A 13,496-nucleotide genomic window follows, 5' to 3' on the forward strand; every position below is an offset into this window, starting at 1 on the left:
AGATTTCAGTCCATCAAGACGGTAAAGATTCATAAAGGAAGAAAACTGTTTTACATCTAACTATACAAACTCTAAATAATCTTTCCATGCATGATACTGTTGCTGCATGAATGGTTGCTTGTAGGCATATCTCCAGATGGTGTGTGTGTGTGTGTGTGTGTGTATGTGTGTGTGTGTGTCTCCCTCCAGAAAACGATGGTGAGATCCCACAGTTGATTTCTACTGTAGTGACTCTGAATATGCTTCTCTTTTTAAAGGTATTCAGACCTTCAGCTAATGTACACCCACACACCCACACCCACACACACACACATTGTTCTTACCTGTACACATTTCTCCAACTGTACTGGTGAGGGCTTCTCACCTGGACAAGCACTGATGATCTTGTGCACACACAGACATTGCAGCTTCCGTGCAAACATGCCTGTGTGTATACTCATGCTTATGTATTCTTAATTTAAAATATGTCAACGCTCAGCAAATATTGACCACCCTCCTTCAACAGATGGCAAATATTGACGGCAGATATTCTGGTGCCTTTGTGTATTGTGTTCGTAATGGAGGATCTGTGTAAGCTGTCACCTGTTTTTGTCTTGTTGTATTGAAGACATGGTTTCATTTTAGTTTTCATAAATGTTGAATTTATTTTGCTTGGTGAAGTTGATTTCAAAGCAACAGTAGAGTGGCAGGGTCCGCGAGGTGTTATTCGTCCTTTGACGACTGTCTCTTTAGTATCTAGTTATTCTATTATACATTATAGCAGTATCATATTCACGCATACTCATTCAGAAGCCTCTTTGTGTAAAAAGAGAGCCATGCAAGCTGCTCTGTGAGGCTGCACTAAGATCACCGTCTTTCATGGCAATCCATCCAATAGTTGTAGAGCTAGTCTGGATCAGAGTGGGGGAACAAGTGGACCGATTGGCATCGCCTTCCAAAGAGCCAAACTCACGATAAATTAGTTAAAAATATTACTGTGAAACACGTCTAATTGTGATCATAGCAACAGGTAACATTGTTTTTCCCCCAACAAGCTACTTATTTTACTGTGAAATCAGAAGACTCCACTTCTACAGCCACTCTTTGTAAGGTCCTGACAAAAGAGCTCAATCATTGCTCGATGTATTTACAGCCATAGGCCGCCGAATTGAATTTCAGTAACTAAAAAAATAAAGCGAGTATTTCTTGCACATCAAATGCATAAATCAGTGTAGTTTTGTGTGACAGGCTGCCGGGGTTCACTGCGTCTGAGATGCGGCGGGTCTTTTGTGAGTAGAGTGTAGTTATAGGGGTTTTGTCTTTACAGAATATACATATTTTACAATGTTGAAAATGTGAAGTACAGTTGTTTCATTTATTGAATGAGTTACAACTTTTGTACCGTCCATGCTGACTAGACTAGTCTGGGAATGTGCTATAAGTTACACATTTATCTTTAATATCAAATGTATTATTGTTAGATGAATTAAGTGTCCAGTGCCATACAGTTTGTTTTGTCCAGTTTGACATCATATTCGTGCAATGTTCAATTTGAACATAGTTGAAGGAAATGATTTTAATAAAAGAGTTGAATTATTAATTGACACATATATTCGTTAATTTTTCCACTAAATGTCCAATGACATCAGCACATTCATTATTCCAGTGTTATAGTTGTGGGTAATTATTAAAGCATCTTGTATTACCTACAAATAGACACCAAGATCATTCAAATCGGGGAAATACAAAGTTTTATTAAGAAAACAAATTTTCGGGAGGCCCAATTAGCGGCCATCTTGGATTTTTTAATGGCCAATCAGGCAGGTTTAACCAGATACCTCTGCAGAACAACTCCACCAAATTTCATGCTTGTATCATAAATTGCACGATTAATCTACTATCTGCCCCACTACATAAAACATTACACGATCATTTATATCAGTATTTTAAGAGGATTTATATTTTTTATTTTTTATATATATATATATGGTTACATATAGTTTCATTTCTTTGCCATATTTTAAGGATCATGAGAAATCATTATATTCATAAATTCAAAGATAAACATTCAATCTGGTATCCATAGTAACCATGCCATGGAGATGGCATGGTTACTATGGATACCATGGATAGAATTCGTGATGTCATTGAATTCCTGAATTCATCATCAGAATACACATCACGATATTCTGTGGCTTTGGTGTTATGCCAGTTTGTCCCTCACACACCTTCACACATTTGAGAGCAGACATTAACAGTCACACTTGACAGTTACATTGAAAACTCTCACACTCTCACAGTTTTCACAGCACTCATCAAGTTGGTTCAGAAACAATTTGACAATTGCAATGGAACAAATGAGAAGAAACAAACAGTTGGTGAAGGATCATCATAAGAAGCTGGAGTCTGAGCGTCAGCCTAAAACGGCCACTAACTACCACCAACTACCACCTAAAACTACCACCAAGGAGGAGATGGAGGTATTTCAGCTCAAGGAGGCTCTTGACAAGGCCAGGCAGGAGCTGACAAATGGTCAACTACAATGGCAAAAGGAGAAGTCTCTCTATCACGCCAAGGCTTTCTGTCAAGCCAAGGCTTTCTATAAAGCCCAGATGGCCGAACAGAGAGCGGAGACAAGCAGGATCGCAGCAGCTCTGGAAAAAACACAGGACCTGCTGGAGACTGAGTGTCTCATTCAAACTACCACCAAGGAGGACCTGTACCTCTGTCAGGCTACTCTTGATGAACAATTTGATGTCAGCAGTAAGCTCATAGAGGATCTTGACAAGGCCAGGCAGGAGCTGACAAATGGTCAACTACCATGGCAAAAGGAGAAGTCTCTCTATCAAGCTGAGGCTTTGTCTCAAGCCAAGGCTTCCTATCAAGCCCAGCTAGATGAACAGAGAGCGGAGACAAAGAGGATCGCAGCAGCTCTGGAGGAAACACAGTACCTGCTGGACATTGAGCGTCGTGTTCAAACTACCACCCAGGAGCAGCTGCACCGCTGTGAGGCTACTCTTGATAAACAGTTATGTTTCCGCAGTAAGCTCAAGGAGGCTCTTCATAAGGCCGAAAGGGAGCTGAAAAATGGGAATCTACAATGGCAAGAGGAGAGGTCCTCCCTCAAAGCACGCCAGCAAAAAGCCCGTGAATATCTTCAATCACAGGGGCGTCTCATCACTTCCTATCGAGCACATGACCAGCAAGCAGCAAAACAGACGCTGGAAAAAGCCCAGGCTTTCCATGAAGCCCAGATGGAAGAACAGAGAGCGGAGACTAACAGGATCGCAGCAGCTCTGAAAGTAACACAGGACCTGCTGGACACTGAGCGTCACGTTCAAACTACCACCAAGGAGGAGATGGAGACACTTAAGAATCTCTGTCAAGCTACAGTTGACGAACAGTTGGATGTCAATAGTAAGCTCAAGGCAGCCTTTCACAAGGCTGAGAATGAGCTGAAGAACAGACACCTACTGTGGCAAGAGGAGAAATCTTCCATCGTCAAAATAAACCAGGTGTCCCAAGCCCAGCTGGAGGAACAGAGAACTGAGATAAACCGGATCAAAGCAGCCCGGAAAAAGACAGAAGATCTGTCAGAAACTGAACGTTTTCTTTGGCATCAGGAGAAGTCTTCCCTCCTTCAGGCCACCGAAGATCTTCAGGCCACTGAAAAAGATCTTCAGAGCCAGATAAAGAACAAGCAGAAGAAGAAAAAATGGTTCAAATTCTTCTAATGCCCGGCTCCCTACTGTCAAAACAGACAGTAAAACACTGATGCACATACACACACACACACACACACACACACACACTTCTACCCTATCCCCCCCCCCCTCCCCCCCGCACACACACACACACACACACACACACAGACACAGACACACGCACACAGACACACTGACACGCACACAGACACACTGACACAGACACGCACACAGACACACTGACACAGACACACAGACACACTGACACACTGATCCACCTCCTCCGTGAATCGCCACCTTAACGTGGTGGAGGAGTTTGCGTGGCTCAGTGATCCTGGGAGCTATGTTGTCCGGGGCATTAGCCCCTGGTAGGGTCTCCCATGGCAAACAGGTTTCAGGGGAGAGCCCAGACTAAGAGCGGTTCAAAACGACCCTTATGAGAAGTAGCCCACGGACTTCAGCCACCTCGCCCGGACCAGGGAAACCGGGGCACCCTCCCGGAGCCAGACCCAGGAGGGGAGCTCGTAGGCGAGTGTCTGGTGGCCGGGCCTTCGCCCATGGGGCCCGGTCAGGCTCAGCCCGAATAAACAGCATGGAGCACCCACCTATTTTTCTGTATGTTCTTATGTTATAATAAAGGATATGTAAAATGTACATGTCTGACTGATTGTTTTTTACCTCTACACAATGAACACTCTAATCTAATATTCCTGTATGGATTACAATTGGACTGCAAATGTTATTTTTTATCATTTGTGTGTCTATAAATTTAGCTTTCTTTCATTTTAAAATGTCAGTGAGAAGTTAAAGATGCTCACAAAACCCTGTTAGATGTGCGGTTTGGTTTTGAATGGCCAATCAGGCAGGTTTAACCAGATACCTCTGCAGAACAACTCTGTTCTGGTGCTCTGGAGCTATGTTGTCTGGGGCATTAGCCCCTGGTAGGGTCTCCCATGGCAAACAGGTTTCAGGGGAGAGCCCAGACTAAGAGCGGTTCAAAACGACCCTTATGAGAAGTAGCCCACGGACTTCAGCCACCTCGCCCGGACCAGGGAAACCGGGGCACCCACATATATATATATATACACATACAATTGTGACTCAATTAGTATAGTGGTTGATCTGCTGTTCAGAGGCAGTATATAGAATAACAGCGGCAGTGAATTAAAATCACTGGCAGTCAGAAGTGAGATTTGAAGCCACGCCTCCATACAAACAAACATGATGAGAAGTAAACCAAATAAAAGCCTCTGTCACTGTGGCCTTCTTCTTTAAATCCTCTTGTGCGTTTTCAGCAGCTTCTAAGGTCTTCTTCAGTCGATCCAGTTCAGCGTTCTCAATCTCTGCTTCAACCTTTACAGACAAAAAATGATACCTCGGGTTTCTGTATTAGACTGAACATAACTTTTCCCTCTGAGATGAGCGATCTATGTGTATCACCTTAAAGAGCTGGACTTCTTCAGTTCTCCTCGACAGCTCAGCTGTGAGTTCCTCCACTCTGAGTTCAGTGGTTTCATTCGTAGCCTTCATGGACTCAACGGATTTGGATTCTCTCCTAAGAACAAGGAAAGCGTACGATGAGTGCCTTCAAGTTCTCGTCCTTTGTGTTGCAGCTATGACGACTGGTTGAGAAACAAACTAAAATCCACCCTACCAGTTTATCTTCAAGGATTTTGATCTGCTCATCTTTGTCTGCACTCTGCTCTCGGCTCTCTCCTGTTGAGGAAAACATGTTTATATAGTATTAGTGTATTTATTAGCGTGAAAGAGCAGCAAATAAAATATCTACACACTTCCCTCAGTGAGGCTTACCTAAAAGTGTTTCTCCTCTCAAGTTCTTTGTTGCTTGCCGTAAGATTCTCCTCCAGGTCCTTGGTCCTTTAAGGTGGGTCATGACAGCAACAAAGTGGTATGAGGAGAAACTCCCTCCAGAAAACGATGGTGAGATCCCACAGTTGATTTCTACTGTAGTGACTCTGAATATGCTTCTCTTTTTAAAGGTATTCAGACCTTCAGCTAATGTACACCCACACACCCACACCCACACACACACACATTGTTCTTACCTGTACACATTTCTCCAACTGTACTGGTGAGGGCTTCTCACCTGGACAAGCACTGATGATCTTGTGCACACACAGACATTGCAGCTTCCGTGCAAACATGCCTGTGTGTATACTCATGCTTATGTATTCTTAATTTAAAATATGTCAACGCTCAGCAAATATTGACCACCCTCCTTCAACAGATGGCAAATATTGACGGCAGATATTCTGGTGCCTTTGTGTATTGTGTTCGTAATGGAGGATCTGTGTAAGCTGTCACCTGTTTTTGTCTTGTTGTATTGAAGACATGGTTTCATTTTAGTTTTCATAAATGTTGAATTTATTTTGCTTGGTGAAGTTGATTTCAAAGCAACGGTAGAGTGGCAGGGTCCGCGAGGTGTTATTCGTCCTTTGACGACTGTCTCTTTAGTATCTAGTTATTCTATTATACATTATAGCAGTATCATATTCACGCATACTCATTCAGAAGCCTCTTTGTGTAAAAAGAGAGCCATGCAAGCTGCTCTGTGAGGCTGCACTAAGATCACCGTCTTTCATGGCAATCCATCCAATAGTTGTAGAGCTAGTCTGGATCAGAGTGGGGGAACGAGTGGACCGATTGGCATCGCCTTCCAAAGAGCCAAACTCACGATAAATTAGTTAAAAATATTACTGTGAAACACGTCTAATTGTGATCATAGCAACAGGTAACATTGTTTTTCCCCCAACAAGCTACTTATTTTACTGTGAAATCAGAAGACTCCACTTCTACAGCCACTCTTTGTAAGGTCCTGACAAAAGAGCTCAATCATTGCTCGATGTATTTACAGCCATAGGCCGCCGAATTGAATTTCAGTAACTAAAAAAATAAAGCGAGTATTTCTTGCACATCAAATGCATAAATCAGTGTAGTACTTAAGAACAGACATTGTGCAGAAAATGTAAGGAATGTAGCCGGTTATAATAAGCTAATATTGTAACATAAGCTGACGTGGAGATATTTGAGGATCAGTGTTGTCAGTGACAGGGATGTTTCTTCAAAACAGAGAATAAGCTACAATATTGAAGTGATACCCGTTTGAATTAGCTGGCTTCGGTATTTGGATGACTGATGATGATGAAAGGCTTGAGTATTTTCAGATGCATGGTGAGTGATGAAATCCATTTTCAGTGCAGTCAAATAAGCATAAACAAATGAATCACAACGACCCGTACAGGTCTCTCAAAGGTGAAGAGGTGAGCTCGTTTTGTGTGACAGGCTGCCGGGGTTCACTGCGTCTGAGATGCGGCGGGTCTTTTGTGAGTAGAGTGTAGTTATAGGGGTTTTGTCTTTACAGAATATACATATTTTACAATGTTGAAAATGTGAAGTACAGTTGTTTCATTTATTGAATGAGTTACAACTTTTGTACCGTCCATGCTGACTAGACTAGTCTGGGAATGTGCTATAAGTTACACATTTATCTTTAATATCAAATGTATTATTGTTAGATGAATTAAGTGTCCAGTGCCATACAGTTTGTTTTGTCCAGTTTGACATCATATTCTTGTCATGTTCAATTTGAACATAGTTGAAGGAAATGATTTTAATAAAAGAGTTGAATTATTAATTGACACATATATTCGTTAATTTTTCCACTAAATGTCCAATGACATCAGCACATTCATTATTCCAGTGTTATAGTTGTGGGTAATTATTAAAGCATCTTGTATTACCTACAAATAGACACCAAGATCATTCAAATCTGGGAAATACAAAGTTTTATTAAGAAATTTTTTTTTCGGGAGGCCCAATTAGCGGCCATCTTGGATTTTTTAATGGCCAATCAGGCAGGTTTAACCAGATACCTCTGCAGAACAACTCCACCAAATTTCATGCTTGTATCATAAATTGCACGATTAATCTACTATCTGCCCCACTACATAAAACATTACACGATCATTTATATCAGTATTTTAAGAGGATTTATATTTTTTATTTTTTATATATATATATATGGTTACATATAGTTTCATTTCTTTGCCATATTTTAAGGATCATGAGAAATCATTATATTCATAAATTCAAAGATAAACATTCAATCTGGTATCCATAGTAACCATGCCATGGCGATGGCATGGTTACTATGGATACCATGGATAGAATTCGTGATGTCATTGAATTCCTGAATTCATCATCAGAATACACATCACGATATTCTGTGGCTTTGGTGTTATGCCAGTTTGTCCCTCACACACCTTCACACATTTGAGAGCAGACATTAACAGTCACACTTGACAGTTACATTGAAAACTCTCACACTCTCACAGTTTTCACAGCACTCATCAAGTTGGTTCAGAAACAATTTGACAATTGCAATGGAACAAATGAGAAGAAACAAACAGTTGGTGAAGGATCATCATAAGAAGCTGGAGTCTGAGCGTCAGCCTAAAACTGCCACTAACTACCACCAACTACCACCTAAAACTACCACCAAGGAGGAGATGGAGGTATTTCAGCTCAAGGAGGCTCTTGACAAGGCCAGGCAGGAGCTGACAAATGGTCAACTACAATGGCAAAAGGAGAAGTCTCTCTATCACGCCAAGGCTTTCTGTCAAGCCAAGGCTTTCTATAAAGCCCAGATGGCCGAACAGAGAGCGGAGACAAGCAGGATCGCAGCAGCTCTGGAAAAAACACAGGACCTGCTGGAGACTGAGTGTCTCATTCAAACTACCACCAAGGAGGACCTGTACCTCTGTCAGGCTACTCTTGATGAACAATTTGATGTCAGCAGTAAGCTCATAGAGGATCTTGACAAGGCCAGGCAGGAGCTGACAAATGGTCAACTACCATGGCAAAAGGAGAAGTCTCTCTATCAAGCTGAGGCTTTGTCTCAAGCCAAGGCTTCCTATCAAGCCCAGCTAGATGAACAGAGAGCGGAGACAAAGAGGATCGCAGCAGCTCTGGAGGAAACACAGTACCTGCTGGACATTGAGCGTCGTGTTCAAACTACCACCCAGGAGCAGCTGCACCGCTGTGAGGCTACTCTTGATAAACAGTTATGTTTCCGCAGTAAGCTCAAGGAGGCTCTTCATAAGGCCGAAAGGGAGCTGAAAAATGGGAATCTACAATGGCAAGAGGAGAGGTCCTCCCTCAAAGCACGCCAGCAAAAAGCCCGTGAATATCTTCAATCACAGGGGCGTCTCATCACTTCCTATCGAGCACATGACCAGCAAGCAGCAAAACAGACGCTGGAAAAAGCCCAGGCTTTCCATGAAGCCCAGATGGAAGAACAGAGAGCGGAGACTAACAGGATCGCAGCAGCTCTGAAAGTAACACAGGACCTGCTGGACACTGAGCGTCACGTTCAAACTACCACCAAGGAGGAGATGGAGACACTTAAGAATCTCTGTCAAGCTACAGTTGACGAACAGTTGGATGTCAATAGTAAGCTCAAGGCAGCCTTTCACAAGGCTGAGAATGAGCTGAAGAACAGACACCTACTGTGGCAAGAGGAGAAATCTTCCATCGTCAAAATAAACCAGGTGTCCCAAGCCCAGCTGGAGGAACAGAGAACTGAGATAAACCGGATCAAAGCAGCCCGGAAAAAGACAGAAGATCTGTCAGAAACTGAACGTTTTCTTTGGCATCAGGAGAAGTCTTCCCTCCTTCAGGCCACCGAAGATCTTCAGGCCACTGAAAAAGATCTTCAGAGCCAGATAAAGAACAAGCAGAAGAAGAAAAAATGGTTCAAATTCTTCTAATGCCCGGCTCCCTACTGTCAAAACAGACAGTAAAACACTGATGCACATACACACACACACACACACACACACACACTTCTACCCTATCCCCCCCCCCCCTCCCCCCCGCACACACACACACACACACACACACACAGACACAGACACACGCACACAGACACACTGACACGCACACAGACACACTGACACAGACACGCACACAGACACACTGACACAGACACACAGACACACTGACACACTGATCCACCTCCTCCGTGAATCGCCACCTTAACGTGGTGGAGGAGTTTGAGTGGCTCAGTGATCCTGGGAGCTATGTTGTCCGGGGCATTAGCCCCTGGTAGGGTCTCCCATGGCAAACAGGTTTCAGGGGAGAGCCCAGACTAAGAGCGGTTCAAAACGACCCTTATGAGAAGTAGCCCACGGACTTCAGCCACCTCGCCCGGACCAGGGAAACCGGGGCACCCTCCCGGAGCCAGACCCAGGAGGGGAGCTCGTAGGCGAGTGTCTGGTGGCCGGGCCTTCGCCCATGGGGCCCGGTCGGGCTCAGCCCGAATAAACAGCATGGAGCACCCACCTATTTCTGTATGTTCTTATGTTATAATAAAGGATATGTAAAATGTACATGTCTGACTGATTGTTTTTTACCTCTACACAATGAACACTCTAATCTAATATTCCTGTATGGATTACAATTGGACTGCAAATGTTATTTTTTATCATTTGTGTGTCTATAAATTTAGCTTTCTTTCATTTTAAAATGTCAGTGAGAAGTTAAAGATGCTCACAAAACCCTGTTAGATGTGCGGTTTGGTTTTGAATGGCCAATCAGGCAGGTTTAACCAGATACCTCTGCAGAACAACTCTGTTCTGGTGCTCTGGAGCTATGTTGTCTGGGGCATTAGCCCCTGGTAGGGTCTCCCATGGCAAACAGGTTTCAGGGGAGAGCCCAGACTAAGAGCGGTTCAAAACGACCCTTATGAGAAGTAGCCCACGGACTTCAGCCACCTCGCCCGGACCAGGGAAACCGGGGCACCCTCATATATATATATATATACACATACAATTGTGACTCAATTAGTATAGTGGTTGATCTGCTGTTCAGAGGCAGTATATAGAATAACAGCGGCAGTGAATTAAAATCACTGGCAGTCAGAAGTGAGATTTGAAGCCACGCCTCCATACAAACAAACATGATGAGAAGTAAACCAAATAAAAGCCTCTGTCACTGTGGCCTTCTTCTTTAAATCCTCTTGTGCGTTTTCAGCAGCTTCTAAGGTCTTCTTCAGTCGATCCAGTTCAGCGTTCTCAATCTCTGCTTCAACCTTTACAGACAAAAAATGATACCTCGGGTTTCTGTATTAGACTGAACATAACTTTTCCCTCTGAGATGAGCGATCTATGTGTATCACCTTAAAGAGCTGGACTTCTTCAGTTCTCCTCGACAGCTCAGCTGTGAGTTCCTCCACTCTGAGTTCAGTGGTTTCATTCGTAGCCTTCATGGACTCAACGGATTTGGATTCTCTCCTAAGAACAAGGAAAGCGTACGATGAGTGCCTTCAAGTTCTCGTCCTTTGTGTTGCAGCTATGACGACTGGTTGAGAAACAAACTAAAATCCACCCTACCAGTTTATCTTCAAGGATTTTGATCTGCTCATCTTTGTCTGCACTCTGCTCTCGGCTCTCTCCTGTTGAGGAAAACATGTTTATATAGTATTAGTGTATTTATTAGCGTGAAAGAGCAGCAAATAAAATATCTACACACTTCCCTCAGTGAGGCTTACCTAAAAGTGTTTCTCCTCTCAAGTTCTTTGTTGCTTGCCGTAAGATTCTCCTCCAGGTCCTTGGTCCTTTAAGGTGGGTCATGACAGCAACAAAGTGGTATGAGGAGAAACTCCCTCCAGAAAACGATGGTGAGATCCCACAGTTGATTTCTACTGTAGTGACTCTGAATATGCTTCTCTTTTTAAAGGTATTCAGACCTTCAGCTAATGTACACCCACACACCCACACCCACACACACACACATTGTTCTTACCTGTACACATTTCTCCAACTGTACTGGTGAGGGCTTCTCACCTGGACAAGCACTGATGATCTTGTGCACACACAGACATTGCAGCTTCCGTGCAAACATGCCTGTGTGTATACTCATGCTTATGTATTCTTAATTTAAAATATGTCAACGCTCAGCAAATATTGACCACCCTCCTTCAACAGATGGCAAATATTGACGGCAGATATTCTGGTGCCTTTGTGTATTGTGTTCGTAATGGAGGATCTGTGTAAGCTGTCACCTGTTTTTGTCTTGTTGTATTGAAGACATGGTTTCATTTTAGTTTTCATAAATGTTGAATTTATTTTGCTTGGTGAAGTTGATTTCAAAGCAACGGTAGAGTGGCAGGGTCCGCGAGGTGTTATTCGTCCTTTGACGACTGTCTCTTTAGTATCTAGTTATTCTATTATACATTATAGCAGTATCATATTCACGCATACTCATTCAGAAGCCTCTTTGTGTAAAAAGAGAGCCATGCAAGCTGCTCTGTGAGGCTGCACTAAGATCACCGTCTTTCATGGCAATCCATCCAATAGTTGTAGAGCTAGTCTGGATCAGAGTGGGGGAACGAGTGGACCGATTGGCATCGCCTTCCAAAGAGCCAAACTCACGATAAATTAGTTAAAAATATTACTGTGAAACACGTCTAATTGTGATCATAGCAACAGGTAACATTGTTTTTCCCCCAACAAGCTACTTATTTTACTGTGAAATCAGAAGACTCCACTTCTACAGCCACTCTTTGTAAGGTCCTGACAAAAGAGCTCAATCATTGCTCGATGTATTTACAGCCATAGGCCGCCGAATTGAATTTCAGTAACTAAAAAAATAAAGCGAGTATTTCTTGCACATCAAATGCATAAATCAGTGTAGTACTTAAGAACAGACATTGTGCAGAAAATGTAAGGAATGTAGCCGGTTATAATAAGCTAATATTGTAACATAAGCTGACGTGGAGATATTTGAGGATCAGTGTTGTCAGTGACAGGGATGTTTCTTCAAAACAGAGAATAAGCTACAATATTGAAGTGATACCCGTTTGAATTAGCTGGCTTCAGTATTTGGATGACTGATGATGATGAAAGGCTTGAGTATTTTCAGATGCATGGTGAGTGATGAAATCCATTTTCAGTGCAGTCAAATAAGCATAAACAAATGAATCACAACGACCCGTACAGGTCTCTCAAAGGTGAAGAGGTGAGCTCGTTTTGTGTGACAGGCTGCCGGGGTTCACTGCGTCTGAGATGCGGCGGGTCTTTTGTGAGTAGAGTGTAGTTATAGGGGTTTTGTCTTTACAGAATATACATATTTTACAATGTTGAAAATGTGAAGTACAGTTGTTTCATTTATTGAATGAGTTACAACTTTTGTACCGTCCATGCTGACTAGACTAGTCTGGGAATGTGCTATAAGTTACACATTTATCTTTAATATCAAATGTATTATTGTTAGATGAATTAAGTGTCCAGTGCCATACAGTTTGTTTTGTCCAGTTTGACATCATATTCGTGCAATGTTCAATTTGAACATAGTTGAAGGAAATGATTTTAATAAAAGAGTTGAATTATTAATTGACACATATATTCGTTAATTTTTCCACTAAATGTCCAATGACATCAGCACATTCATTATTCCAGTGTTATAGTTGTGGGTAATTATTAAAGCATCTTGTATTACCTACAAATAGACACCAAGATCATTCAAATCGGGGAAATACAAAGTTTTATTAAGAAAACAAATTTTCGGGAGGCCCAATTAGCGGCCATCTTGGATTTTTTAATGGCCAATCAGGCAGGTTTAACCAGATACCTCTGCAGAACAACTCCACCAAATTTCATGCTTGTATCATAAATTGCACGATTAATCTACTATCTGCCCCACTACATAAAACATTACACGATCATTTATATCAGTATTTTAAGAGGATTTATATTTTTTATTTTTTATATATATATATATGGTTACATATAG

At 42.3% G+C, this 13,496-nt stretch overlaps 1 protein-coding gene across 1 annotated transcript in view; it reads left to right on the forward strand.

Moving 5' to 3' along the window:
- The window catches only part of asic1b (acid-sensing (proton-gated) ion channel 1b), a gene marked incomplete at its 5' end in the record, with an annotated part of 159,963 nt that overhangs the window by 26,834 nt on the left and 119,633 nt on the right, over positions 1-13,496 (forward strand). The window lies entirely within an intron of this gene.

The sequence above is a fragment of the Melanostigma gelatinosum genome (genome assembly GCF_949748355.1).
Source record: "Melanostigma gelatinosum genome assembly, chromosome: 3".
Lineage (NCBI taxonomy): Eukaryota > Metazoa > Chordata > Actinopteri > Perciformes > Zoarcidae > Melanostigma > Melanostigma gelatinosum.